Here is a 14,218-nt window from a genome sequence, read left to right as displayed (position 1 = left end):
ATATACACCTGTTGATTTAATTGCGAACACAACACAGGTGTTCCCTCTTGCAATTCTGCCGTTCTGATTGGTGAATAGCCTTTTAAATACCCACAAGGAAACTAAGAGAGTATCTTCTGAGGAAACCGTCAGATTAGTACGACGGAGAAACTAGTCAAGAGCTCTCCCTGCCTGTGATGCCCTTGTCCTTGCCTGCCTGTATCTCACTGCGCCAAAGGAACCCTCTTTAAAGTGACAGAGACTGCAAAGACTGCAAGACACACATATGCTACAAAGCGGAGCACGGCACAAGCTGCCAATCACCTGCTGGAAACTGAGGTAGCTATACCCTCTAACTGCCGCAACATCCATTTCCCTGCAGCGTCCGTCATCCGGCGGTCGGCTCCCTGACACAGCGAGCAGGTCTCCATGCTGTGGTCAGGTTGAGGAACTATACGGCATATAAATCCAGGAAGGTAACTGTGAAAGTGCGTGTTTGCCTGTCTCCACACTACCTGTACTGACAGTGTATAAACCAAAGGCTAAAAGTGAGAATAATACAGGTGCCTCCATATTTCAACCATAATACTGACTACTGATATCTATGTGTATGCCAGAATTACGGTCCAATTGACCCTCAAAACATCTGGTTATATCTGGACTTGCTATTTAAACAATATCAATTGAAAACATTTGAACTCTGTGGATATGATCATCTGAAATAACACCATTAACCTGGCTATTGAAATCCACATTATCAGTTTTCTCTGGAAAATAAATATTGGCAGAAATTGGCAAAGGGACACAGTCATTTTTTATATATTTTTATGTTTATTAAATTATCTGTGGGTTTAATGTACAATGTATTTTTTTATTAAATATAATATCTGTGTTTAAGGAAGCTTAAATAAAATAGTATTTTTATACAGTGATATTTTTCAGTGTCTCTTGCGCTCTCTCTATATATAGATATATACTTGTTTATTTGAAAAATCTTGAGGAGTTGATTCATCAATCAATCATAACTCCCACTTTTCCGGGATAAAAATCTATTTTCAGCCCTGCAAGTAAAACTAAAGTTCTATTCAGCTTATCACCACAAGACCAATGGGCAAACAGAACCTGTGAATCATGACCCAGAGACTTTGGTCTCTTTGGACCTAATTCAGACTTGATCGCAGGGCAAATTTGTTCTTAAAATGGGCAAATCCACTTGCACTGCAGGTGTGGCAAATGTAACATGCAGAGTTAGATTTGGGTGGGGTGTGTTCATACTGGAATCTAAATTGCAGTGTAAAAATAAAGCAGCCAGTATTAACCCTGCATAGAAACAAAATAACTCACCCAAATATAACTCTTTATGCACGATACATTTGCCCCACCTGCAGTGCAGCAAGGTTTAGCCCATTTGAGAACATATTTGTCCAGCGATTAGGTCTGAATTAGGCTTTTTGTCTCCACATGACTGCCTTGAACTTCTGAACTGGGCAGATCTTTATTGCAGAGCAGTTCCAAGCTTAAAACCAAGAGATGGTTACAAAATGTGGTTATCAACTCATACTTTTAGACTTAAAATTCCTTCTATGAAGTTTACTCCACTTTTCTGTAGAAAAGGTCATTATTCCATGACCTACAAACTCAGACTACTTTCTTGTCAAAATTTGTTTCCCATTTATTTACTGAGACCATTGGTTTTAAACCAATTTCAGATAACTTCCTGTTAGGATTAACCCATGTTCTATAGGGAATTAGAGCTAATAAAGTACCTGGAGCAGTTGCAGGATGATCAGTATTAAGAAATGACAGAAACTAAACTGAATACTGGACACAGGACAGACAAGAGTAACTGACAATAACCATGAGCATTGAGGTAAGGATGCAAATAACATGACCAGGGTAAGGATGTATGAAATGGAATATGGGCATAACGAAAACCAAGCTGACCTATATAGGAAAGAGTCACAGCACCCTATTCTGACCACTAGATACCTGCTGTGCTAATGCTTGACCTAAAACAGCCACATTTGAAGGGGCGAATAACATCTGCCCCAACTTCAGTGCCGCCAGGACTTATGGAGGGACAAGGCACCAGTGGAACTTAAAGGAAGACAAGAGGAAAACTAACTAAATGAAACTAGAAGGCTACCTGAAAAACATAGTAAAAGTGAGCAATAACAAAGCATACGAAAACCAGGAGTGACCACATCACACATACACACAAGCCCAATAGCAACCTTGTCACAAATAAGATACCAGGGCGGAATTGCTGCTAATAAGCAAGCAACCATAAAATAAAACCCAGAAGCAAAATATACATAGGACAATAGTAAATAACCAAAGGACCTAGCAGCCATGTGCAGGAGGCCCACGGGACTCAAAACACCCAGGGTAAGTGACAGGCGATGTATTGGATTTCAACTGCAGGTGTGGAAACTCCAAGCTGGGAATAAAGGGAGTGAAGGCAGGCTGAGGTATGCTGGAGATAAGAGTCTGGACTGCAGACACATGGTTGGGAACTCAGGCTGGAAAACTGAGCCAAAAAACAGCACAGTGAGAAGCACATACTGACACTCTCTGGAGAACTAAACAGGAAGTATAACCAGCAGGGAGCAGCTGGTCAGAATTCCTAATGAAGGGTAACCAGCTAATGAGACATTCAGTGGATGTGTACTGCTGTACAGAAAATCCAGTCCAGGTTGCTTAGCAACAGCTTCATAACAAAACTAGAATCAGCACACCTAACACTTTCACAGGCACCTAAAGTTCATACTCAATGACAGGTGGAATTTGAAAATGAATAGATCCTGGATTCACATTGCCTTTATTGACATATCTGGTATTTTATAGACTGGAAGTTACAGGCCTGAAGAGAGAGCATTGATCAACACAACTGACGACCATGTTTACCAATTGGTTTACCTTCCATTGGAAATTACCCTAAAAAATCAAGAAGTGGTCAGGGGCCACTTGTAAAAAAAAGGGGGTGCAGTCATAAAATGTCCAGGACCTCAGATTCAGGCCCCTTCATTTACCATTCTGATGGCATACTGGTCAGCACCAGATTCTGATGTATGTCTACCTCTGCTGCAGCCCCTCCTCAGCTGTTGTAGCACCCTGTCTCTGCCATTGTCAGCATAATGGCAATGCATGTAAAGTTTCCACAGGTGTCAGAGTATGGGCACCACCATGTTCCCCTGTTTCAGCCTATCACTGCACAACCAATGGCAATTCACTTCATGAGTCCCAGACCAATTAGCTGCCAGTAGATCTATATACCCTATTGCTGGTGCTATATCCTGTTTGTGTTTACATTGCAGCCAATAGGTCTTGACCCTATTAGTCCATATATATTTTATCCATTTGTGGATAGGTGGGACGGGTGGGGGAATTGTTCTAGCTAGATGGTGTAGTTTAGTAGGAAAATGGGTTAGTTTTGGGATCCAAGAATTTCCTAGGTTGGGGTTAGGTTATACAGGGTGGGGGTTATGGAGAGGTTTGTTTTGAGATGTTTTATTGATGGTTTATTTGGGGTTTTGTTTAGTTGTGTTTTTTTGTTTTGATAGATAGGTAGACATAGCTATCTTTCTATACTATTTAATTCATATTTTATGTGCTGCTATCCTACCAGGCTGCAACTGTTCACTTACTATATGCCCCTGCGGCTTACTGTACCAGAATGGCGCCTTCGGGTTGATGGTCTATTATTTTTCTTTTATGTAGGGAATTTCATATATCCTGATTGTAATACTACAGTAATGGCTAACTTTGACACTCCAGCTGTTGTTGAACTACTCATCCCTGCATCAGTTTTAGCATGGCCAAATAGTAAAACTGTAGCAGGGCATGCTGGGATGTGTAGTTCAACAACAGCTGGATTGTCAAGGTTAGCCATCACTGTACTACTATATTTACAGTATATTACCTGTATTTATTATCGTACAATGCTGAGCTGGTGCATATCACATATGTTGCTATGTCTATCTCAGATTTGTTGTTTTGTTTCTAACCAAAACTTTAATAAAAATTATTGAATAAAAAAAAACATAGCGTCAGTATACAGAGTAAATTTATATTTACAATCTGAGACCATTAGTCCCGAAATCCTGGGGAACCAATAATTAAACCATTCACATAGGTCTATAAAGTTATGAACTGATAAAAAAGCCTTAATTTATCAAACAAAAAAATCAGACTATTACTTATGACCACCCAAATGTAAGTAAGAGGCAAGTAAGGTGGGAATAGCTACATCATGCACCCTTAAGTTATGGTGTATACATCTCAGAGATATCGGGCCAATGAAAAGCTACCAAACACAAACAGTAAAAGCAGACAGAGTCGATCAAAAACAGACACTCAAATAAGAAGTCTGAAGAAAAAAGCCTGTGATAGAATGCACTTGGCCCAGGAAAATGTTCACATATAGCATATAAGTAGCACACAAATACCGTACATCCAATTATTACTCAGCAACATGGAATCCATCCAAAGGGGCACCACATCCAGGAGCCTGAGGAGATCTGGCCACATTGTATCCTCACAGACATAGGCAAATCTAGGGGGTGGTCCATTAGCCCATTTTATAGCTGAGGGATGGGGCTTTCCAACGAGCCCAGCCCCGTGTCTCTAGCTCCCTGGGAACCGGAGATACTGCCAGGCAAAGCTGGAACGTTTTCCCTATAGGATAACATGGGACCCGCTAATTCCGACCCCCACCCAGTTCAACGGCTGCCAGTTCCCCCTTCGGCATCACTGAAGCTCGAGGTTGATCTCAGTCGAACCCAAATCGCTGGGCCTTCAATCTGATACCAGGCTGGATCCATATGGGTTAATTGGTTCCAGGGATATTGAGGTTAAACCGTTTTTTTCATTTCTTAAATGTAATTTCATGACTGTTTATGTTCTTTGAAGGCAGATTTTGCTGGAACCAAACAGTCCAGTTTCATGGGACCCAAATCATTCGAAGCCAACTCAAAGTTCTTCAATTTTATACTGGTCTCATGTAAATGGGTCAGTTGGTTCCGAAGATAGAGCTGGTTGGTTAAAGGGGGGTAGGGAGAGGGGAGTGGTTGTCTCTCCCCCTCACACCAGAAAATGCAGGGACTAGGCTGGTGTATAAGGGGTCAGCCTGGGAATGTCCCTGCATGATCCTGGGACCATATTCCCGGGTAAATCCCTGCATTTTCTGTTGTGAAAGGGGTATCATTTCAAACAGCCATGACCTGCATTGCTCTGAATACAGCCGGGCAGCCCCCTGCTCTCTGCCCAGCTGTCAATGACTGTCACCCCTGCAGCTTCCACTTCATTCTTCTCCCCGCTTTCACCTCAGCCCGCCCCCCCCCCTCCTTTAATCATGTGGTGCCGGCGCGCACAATATTCAAAATGTCCACTCCGCTAGAGGGGACACCAGGAGGGGAGTGGGAGCGTGCTCTGCGCTTCGCTCTACTCCTCTCCCCATAGAAGCAGCTGCACCGCGTTTCTGCTTGATCACAAGCCTTCCTCAGGGTGTGCCATACCCTGAGGAAGGCTTGTGATCAAGCAGAAACGCATTGGTGGTTGTTTTTAAGGACATAGAGGCTGTTGGACTGGACTTGTCAATACACCATCTGAGGCTATTTGGGACGGAGCTTAATTTTTCGGTGGAAACCCAGGATCCCACTGAGAAATTATCCTTCTGACTGTCCTATAAGCGACATAAATAGCCTTGATGATAAGGCCAGACACGGTACTATGCCAATTTGATTGTGTATACTATTATGTTTTGAATAAATTGTTACAGTTTTACGCTATGTGCAAATATTGAATTTTTAACCGAGGTATACGAGCGGAGGAGAAAGGGAACCATATTCTTATCAGACGACATTATACGAAATATCTTGTGGCCTAAGGGAAGGCTCATTTGCGGTACGGAGAATATATATTGACCGTAGAAGCTTTTATTATATGTTTTATTCGAAATCTACACTATGAATGCTGCGATTTGTTTATTCTTCTCGTTTTGAGGTATCATATTTCTACGAGATCCACTGACATCGAAGTCCTTCATATCTCAAGTGGGAGCGCCCTATCAGACCCTTCTGTTTTTGCATCTACTATTTCTGGATAGTTTGGTGACTATCCTTTATGATAAGGCTGCACCCTTTGTTTAGAGCGCAGGTTCTTATACTATTTTTTCTTGTTATTGTCCATCCCCCTGCTGTTATGTCTAGATCTGGGACCACCCATTACCATAATTCTAGATTTGCCTATGCTCACAGAGGGAGTCAGAACAGCGGTTACATCCACCTGAAACCACCTTTAAACAAATAGGAAACATTATAGGTATATTGTAGTGAAGCTGTATATTGCAAAGATGTCGTTTTGCACGAACAAAGTTTATATTAGCGGAGAAAATCTAAAATAAATGCCACTCTCTTACAATTAAACTTTTGGTCTTATCAAAGACAAGTACTGCATCATGATTCACATAATGCAGAATCTTAACTACTGTATAAAGATCCACAAAGGAGCACCTTGGAGAAGGGACTAATTTGTGGGAGTAGTGGAGTCTCACAGCTAAAAGCACCCTCCACTTTCTCGGGTGACCAAGTAGTAACTAAGAAAGTTTTATTTATATAGCACACTTTCTCCAACAGGACCCAAGGCCAACTGGACAGATATTATTATTATTGTTACGATGGTGATGTCCTTCATATATCTGTAATCTTCTGCTAGTAATCCATCTGAAATTCCAAAGAGGTCAGCTGACCAGGAATAAGAGTGGTACAGTCTTACAAAAGTGCATAAACCATTCTGTCTCTCCAGCCCTTTCCCTCATCTTCTGAATATCCTGATAAAAGAGATATAAGTCAACACGAACCTCTACCACCCGATCTGTCACTCTTTTCTTTATGTCAATAATAGCCTATAGAAGTTGTTCAATAGGTAAAGCAGGAGTGGAGGGGAGTGGAGGGGATAACTGCATGGAGCTTCATTTTGCTGGACTGTGCAGTAAGGAAGGAGACATAGTAGGATAACCTCACCAGTCAGGCAGCCAAGAGGCTTGCAACTTAAGGTGAGTATACATGAAGTATAAATGAAGCACATTGCAGGTCACAGGAGGACAAAGCAGAAGCCATCATGGTAACGAAAGGTAAGTATGCAAAAACTTTTCCTCACACGGTACTCCATAGCAATAGGCTTGTGTCAGGAGGGCAGAACAGGAGAGGGTGGAAAGATACCTGATCCCTGGAGCTGTTCAGCAACCCCATCACCTGGGCTCTTACTCTATAACTGTCCAGGCCATACCTTTTCGGGACCTCTTATTTTAAATGCTTTAATATAACCATGTTTATACAGCTGTTATTATTTTTAGCAGAGAACAATAGTACTCCAGCTGTTGTTGGACTACACATCCCAGCATGCCCTGCAACAGTTTTAGCATGGCCAAACAGTTGGAATGCCAAGGTTCTCCATCACTGATATAGAGAGATGAACATTTGAGGTATGTAAGGTAGGAATATAATTATATTATGGTGCTCCTCAGGTTCTTTACTTCTGGGTCTACCATTCCATTGTGACCATCTGATTTGCAAGGGGCACATTTGTCATAACCTTTCAGATAATATTTTTAATTTATTTTTAATAGAACAAATGTCAATTTTTACAGCATGCATGTCTACAGTATAAGGCTTTTGTTTTACAACATGCCCATCTAAAATATCAGGCAATTACTTTCTCTCGCCACTCATCAAACAATGTTCACAATTTCTGTGACATATAATCAACTTGCCATTTAAACTGTGGTCATAGAAACTAAATGATTCTCCCTTGGGAAATGGGAGTCTTTAATATATAATTGGCAAAGGTATACAGGATTTTATAGTGCTTATATCGAAGCAGATACATTACATTTTAACGTATGGAAGATTCATAAAAGTTTAATGATGCATGCTCAGCAAGTAGCAAGGCTAAAATACTCTCATTTATGTAAAATTGGTACCAAACATAAACTTCTTAAATAGTCAGAAAATGTTTTTATGTATAGTTTCGCTCACCATTTTTGTAACACTGTGGCTAAAATGTGTCAAAATACAGATGTGTAAAGCTCAAGAACATCCCAGCAGGACTTATGGCCCCTATTCTAGTTCACTCTCAAAGGAAAATTCCTTCTCAAATGGACAAAACCATGTGCGCTGCAGGTGGGGCAGATGTGCAGAAAGAGTTAGATTTAGGTGGGGTTTTACTTCAAATTGAGATCTATATTGCAGTGTAAAAAGAAAAGTCAGTATTTTCCCTGCACAGAAACAAAATAACTAACCCAAATGGTTTTGTCCATTTGAGAAGGAATTTGCCTTTGAGAGTGAACTAGAATAACCCCTTATAACTAGGGATTGGACTAATGAGGACTGGGGTAAAATATTTTTTTCTGATTAATCCTCTTTCAGATTGTTTGGTGCATCTGGAAGAACGCTTGTTCGAAGGAAAGGGGAAAGCCACCATCAGTCCTGTGTCATGCCAACAGTAGAGCATCCTGACACCATTCATGTGTTGGTTTGCTTCTCAGCTAAGAAAGTGGGCTCAGAACACAGCAATGAATATAAAATAGTACCGAAACATTTTCCAAGAGCAACTTCACCCAACCATCCAAGAATAGTTTGGTGATAAACATTGCCTATTCCATCAGGATGGAGCACCCTGCCATAAACCCGGACAAATTTAGTCCATGGCTGTAACTATATACAGTACACAGGTATGGACTGGGCCGCCGAATCGGCCCGGCATGTGCACACGCATGCCTTCACGTTGGGCGCATGCACAAATGCCAGGGCCAATTTGATGCCAGGAGAGAGGGGAATAACCTCATGTGAAGCCACCCTCTCTCCAGGACGCGATTGAGGCAAAAAAGGGATCCGCCGGACCCTCCACGAGTCCAGCGGCTCTCTCTATGCCCCGGTCAAGCAACCAACAAGATATATCTATCTATATCTTATACACAGTATATATCTCTAGATATATATACTGTATCTATATAGATATATGTAGATATATAAACATATATCTCTACAAATGGATTCAGAGTGTGCTAAACCTTAGAGCGTAAAATATATTATTATTATTATTATAATTTTATTTATAAGGCGCCACAAGTGTTTCGCAGCGCCGTACAAAGGAACAATATTCAAGTAATATTTAATAAAAATGCCCTCAGGGCATAACTGTGTGCAAAGGTTTTTACAGTACAGTTCAGTGAATCAAAAAAGATAAACGATCCTCTTATCAAATACACATAATAGTCAATAAGACAAAATGGTTATTCCAACGCATTTCCTCATGGTGTTGACTTCATCAGGGGCAAAGGCTACATTGTTGAGATGACCACACAATCTTATTGGTAGGAATGGGATTTCTCAAAAGTGTGTATTGGTCCATTGTAAATCTCGTAGGTATTGTGGATTTAAAAGATATCCACCATCAGGTGTTCTTCAAAGTTTTAGAAGAGTTCTTATACGTCTTTCAAATTGGTGAAAACAAGGCCCTATGCGGTTAAACAGCAGTCTGCAATCATATAGTGATTCAGTGAGGGAAGAGTGCACAGCTCAACTCCTAAATCAGGATTCCTGGATCACTATATGATTGCCGACTGCTGTTAAACCACATAGCGCCTTTTCTTATTAAAAAAATATAATTTAAACAGTTTAATTTCAGATAATATCAATCTGTCCCTGATGTTTTTCCTGGAGAGAAGTAGATTCTTTCCTGTCCTTCTTGACACCAGGCCATCCTCCAAAACTCTTAACCTTACTTTGCATGCAGATGCACTAACACCTGCCTACTACCATTACTGGGCAAGCTCGGCACTAATGGTGCCCTGTTCCCACAGCTGAATCAACTTTAGGAGATGGTCCTGGTGCTTGCTGAACGTTCTTTATGATCCGGTAAATGGTTGATTGAGGTGCAATCTTACTAACGGCAATATCCTTGCCTGTGAAGCCCTTTTCGTGCAAAGCAGTAATTACTGCACAGGCTTACTTGCAGGTAACATGGTTAACAGTGAAAGAACAATGGTTTCAAGCATCACTCTCCTTTTAAAGCTTTCAGACTTTTATTCTAACTTATTCATCATGACAGAGAGATCTTCAACCTTGTCCTCATCTACACTCTCACCTTTGTTAATGAGAGAATCACTGGTCCATGAAATTCAGTGGAAATTTTGTTTTTGGGATTAAGTTCATTCTCATGGCAAAGAGGGATTTTGCGATTAATTGCAATTCATCTGATCACTATTCAAGACGTTCTGCAGTATATGCAAACTGCCATCATAAAAACTGAGGCAGGAGACTTTGTGAAAATTAATATTTGTCACTCCGAAAACTTTTGGCCATGGCTGTATATATACATCTATATGTATATGTTTGTATGTGTATATATATGTATATACAGGTTGAGTATCCCGTATCCGAGTATCCGTTATCCGAATTATTCCGAAAACCATACATTCCAGAAAGTGAATAAAATTTTTTTTTTTGCTAAAAACTCACTGGGGACATTTGTAACAGCACTACTGGTGACATGATATGTAACTGGCACTATATATGTGCAAGAAAATGACTGCTTGGCATTCAAATTCAGTATCTGAGATAGTACACACATTTTGTTTCATGTTTTGAAACCTTGTTTTTTTCACAAATAAAATATATTTGTGTGTATTTTATGTGGTAATAAAATATATTTGTGTGTATTTTATGTGTTTATACAGCATACATGCAAGATACTTAAAAATACATCATTGAAATATTAAAATATTCCGAAATACGGAATAATCCGTTATCCAAAATTCTCCTGGTCCCGAGCATTTTGGATACGGGATACTCAACCTGTATATATATATATATATATATATATTTATTAACAGTTTTTTATATAGCGCACACAGATTCCACGGCACTTTACAGAGCATAGTTATAATCAAAAACACATAACAAATTACAGTACAAGACAGTTTAGGACAAGTGCATGGTTAATATGGATAGTTGCACCAGGGGACAGGACACTGAAGCAATTATCAGGGTGGCAGAGGTTTATATATTCTAAGAAAGGCACATTGCACATAAGGAGAGAGGGCCCTGCTCATGAGAGCTTAGATTCTAAAGGGGAGGGTTAGACAGACTGGGGTGACACAGAAGGGAAAGAAGTGAGCTTAAACAGGTTAGGTTGAGAGATTTGTTTCAAGGCAGGAGAAGGAAAAGGCTGTCTGGGGGAACGCACTGAAAAAATGTTTATTAAAATGTAACTTTTATTAATTTTATTTTTAATATTCCCTATCTTACAATATCGAGGGAAATTTTTTTTCATAAACAGCTGAAATTTAAGAGGTTAAAATGACATACGGTACATACACAGATACATATAGTGTGTTTTGGAAAGAAAGAATGTTCGTGTTTTAAAATTCACACATATGACTGTCCCAGAAAAATGTCTGTTCTGTAAAGCCCTGAGGAGAGGTGACCTGGCTATTTGAAAGTATTTTATGTAAAGGACTAATTTGTACGTCCTGATGTCACTGTGTAACAATTTTTATATATAATATACTGTTAGGACACAGGGTACAGTGGTAGAAGCTACAAGCAGTGATCTACAGTGAGGTTGGAGGCTGAATGATCTCACAGATCTTTGTGCAGTCTATTGGCGCCCTCTTGTGGTCAGACTTTGGTAATTACCAATATTCCCATTTATTATGGGGCACATTTAGTTCCCATAAACAGGCGTCACAGTCTAGCGTTCAAGGTACTGAAAACCTGGTTCTTGCTGTTAGAGAAGTACTAGATTTACCTCTAGCCACACCGGTTGAGGGTGACCCATTCTTTGTGTCACACAGAAGGCAGGACATAGTCTTCCCTGAACAGTCTGATTTAGAAGAGGTGTTCAAAGCTGCCTGGAAAAATCCAAACGTTTTACATTGTCCAAGCGTTTTAAATCTACCTTCCCCTTTGATCCCACAGGCAGGAAGGTGTGGGAGGAGCCCCCTATAGTGGACGCTTCGGTGTCCCGCCTCTCAAAAAAGGTGGTGCTCCCAGTCCCAGGTACATCTACCTTAAAGGACGCGGTTGATAGGAAACTAGATGGCACAGTAAGGGCATCCCAACGCCCGGTGCTTGATAGTTGCTGGATGGCGAAAGCCATCTTCACATGGGCAGGCCAGATACAAGAAGGCCTGTTGGGTGACATGGATGTGCCTACGGTAGCTGAAAAGCTACGCCACATCCAGGACACAGCAAAGATGATGTGCGAAGAACAAAAGGAGTTAGGTGCAATTAATGCCCGCAACTCGGCCATGGCTGTGTCGGCCCGCAGGGCCCTGTGGTTGCGGCAGTGGGTCGCTGACGCGGACTCCAAACGCAGCGTAGAGAGTCTCCCCTTCACAGGGGATAGACTCTTTGGGAGTGAACTGGATGATCTGATATCAAAAGCTACGGCTGGTAACACAAACAGAGATGTGGGGCGCTCTTGGGTATCAGGATGAAAAAAGTTTATTCAACACACAATGTTTAAAAATAATACACAATCAATAGACAATGTTGCATGAAAAACACAAAAAAAAATGAAATAAATAAATAAATAAAGAAAAATACGTAAATGAAAAGAATTGCAGTGAATAATAAAAAATAAATAAAAATAAAAAATTGGGCTAAGCAATTAATATCAGCACATCCAACTGGATATGAAGCAAGTGATTGTTCAGCGTGTTCCACCAGTGTAACTTTCTTCTTTGCCCTTTGTTAGGGTCTGACAGGTGGATATATGCAAATATATGGGGTACAGTTCCTTATATAAGGCTTAAGTGTCCAGTTGTTTGACTGAGACCAATTTGAAGTATAAATGACTAGTGTGCACACTAAGTGAAGTTACAGAAATAGCTTGGCAAAGCGACAGTATAATTGAAGCGAATGTGGGAGCAAGGACTTCTGTTTTTTAGTTGTTACGTAGTAAACAGTGTCCGTCCTGTGCCTTTATAAGTTCTTACCAGTCGTTGTCTGCTGGCGTTTTTTCTCTCAGACTTGCGCTGAATGGAAAGGTCAGCACCGCAGCGCCCGCTCTCTCTATCCTCCGCTCGGCTTAGAAATTGATGTTGCCGTTCAGCCGGTAATTAGTTTGTGGCGGGGAGGAAAAGGGAAACTCAAACAAAAACCAGAGGTTCAAGGAGAACCTGCTGGTGTTTTCAACCTCTCTTCTAAACAACTTACAGATATAGAACTGGGAATTCTCTCGAAAGGCATGAAATTTGCCCCTACCTCAACCCCTAATTATTTTGAGTTATTCATAGAACTCAATAGGTTTGTACGAGCTTTGTGCAGAACCAGATATTTTGCCATCAATAAGAAAAATGTAAATGATGAAACCGAAATTATATTGGAGGATTCAGATGGGATAGGGGTACAAATGCTCAATGAATTATTGTTAGAAAATACTGATCACACATCTGATGATGTGATGACAGAGACGCAAATTTACAACACAAATAGAAAAATCTTTAAAAGAAAATCCCAGTTCTTCCCTACACAATATAAATCATGTGCTATAGATACATTTTACCAAACAATTCTGGAGGAGTTTAAAAGTTTGTGCGAATTGAGAACCCACCCAGGGCAGTTTAATTTGGGGGCTGTAGAAAGACAAGCTTTAAAAAGATTATCAAGCGACCCCACCCTTGTCATCAAGCCGGCTGACAAGGGTGGGGGAGTTGTAGTTCAAGACTATGAGGAATATGTAAAAGAGGCCAGGCGCCAGCTAGCAGATGAGGCCTTCTATAAAACCCTCCCACATGATCCCACGCCTGTGTTCAAAAATGAGTTGGTCGAAATGCTACAGGGAGCTCTAGATAATAGAGCCATAAACAAAAACGAATTTGATTTTTTACACTCACCTTATCCTGTCACCCCCATTTTTTATCACCTCCCCAAAATCCACAAAACACTGCATAATCCACCTGGGAGACCTATTATTTCTGGGATTGGGGGTTTAACATCTAATTTATCACAGTTTGTAGATAGTTTTTTACAGCCACACGCCTCTTCCCTGAAATCACATATACGGGATACCACTGGCTTTATCCAGATGGTTGAAGGCCTCCAGTGGGAGCCTGGATATCAGTTCGTTACCTGCGATGTCCAGGCCCTGTACACCAACATTCCACACCAAAAAGGTGTGGAGGTGGTCTCAGGCTATCTACTTACCGATGAGGATATTTCAGGGGAGAGGC

At 40.8% G+C, this 14,218-nt stretch overlaps 1 long non-coding RNA gene across 4 annotated transcripts in view; it reads left to right on the top strand.

Moving 5' to 3' along the window:
• The window catches only part of LOC146060042 (uncharacterized), a 119,125-nt gene that overhangs the window by 46,504 nt on the left and 58,403 nt on the right, over positions 1 to 14,218 (top strand). For 2 of the 4 annotated variants that reach the window (XR_014470362.1, XR_014470359.1), the window contains exon 3: positions 8,406 to 8,700. The exons of the other annotated variants lie outside the window; for them this stretch is intronic. This is a non-coding gene — a long non-coding RNA (uncharacterized LOC146060042). Of the gene's footprint in view, positions 1 to 8,405; positions 8,701 to 14,218 lie in introns of those variants that run through there. 4 annotated transcript variants of the gene reach the window in all.

The sequence above is a fragment of the Crinia signifera genome, chromosome 2 (assembly GCF_055691185.1).
Source record: "Crinia signifera chromosome 2, ASM5569118v1, whole genome shotgun sequence".
Lineage (NCBI taxonomy): Eukaryota > Metazoa > Chordata > Amphibia > Anura > Myobatrachidae > Crinia > Crinia signifera.
Note: the sequence above shows the minus strand (reverse complement) of the source record. Positions and strands in the feature narration are given on the sequence as shown.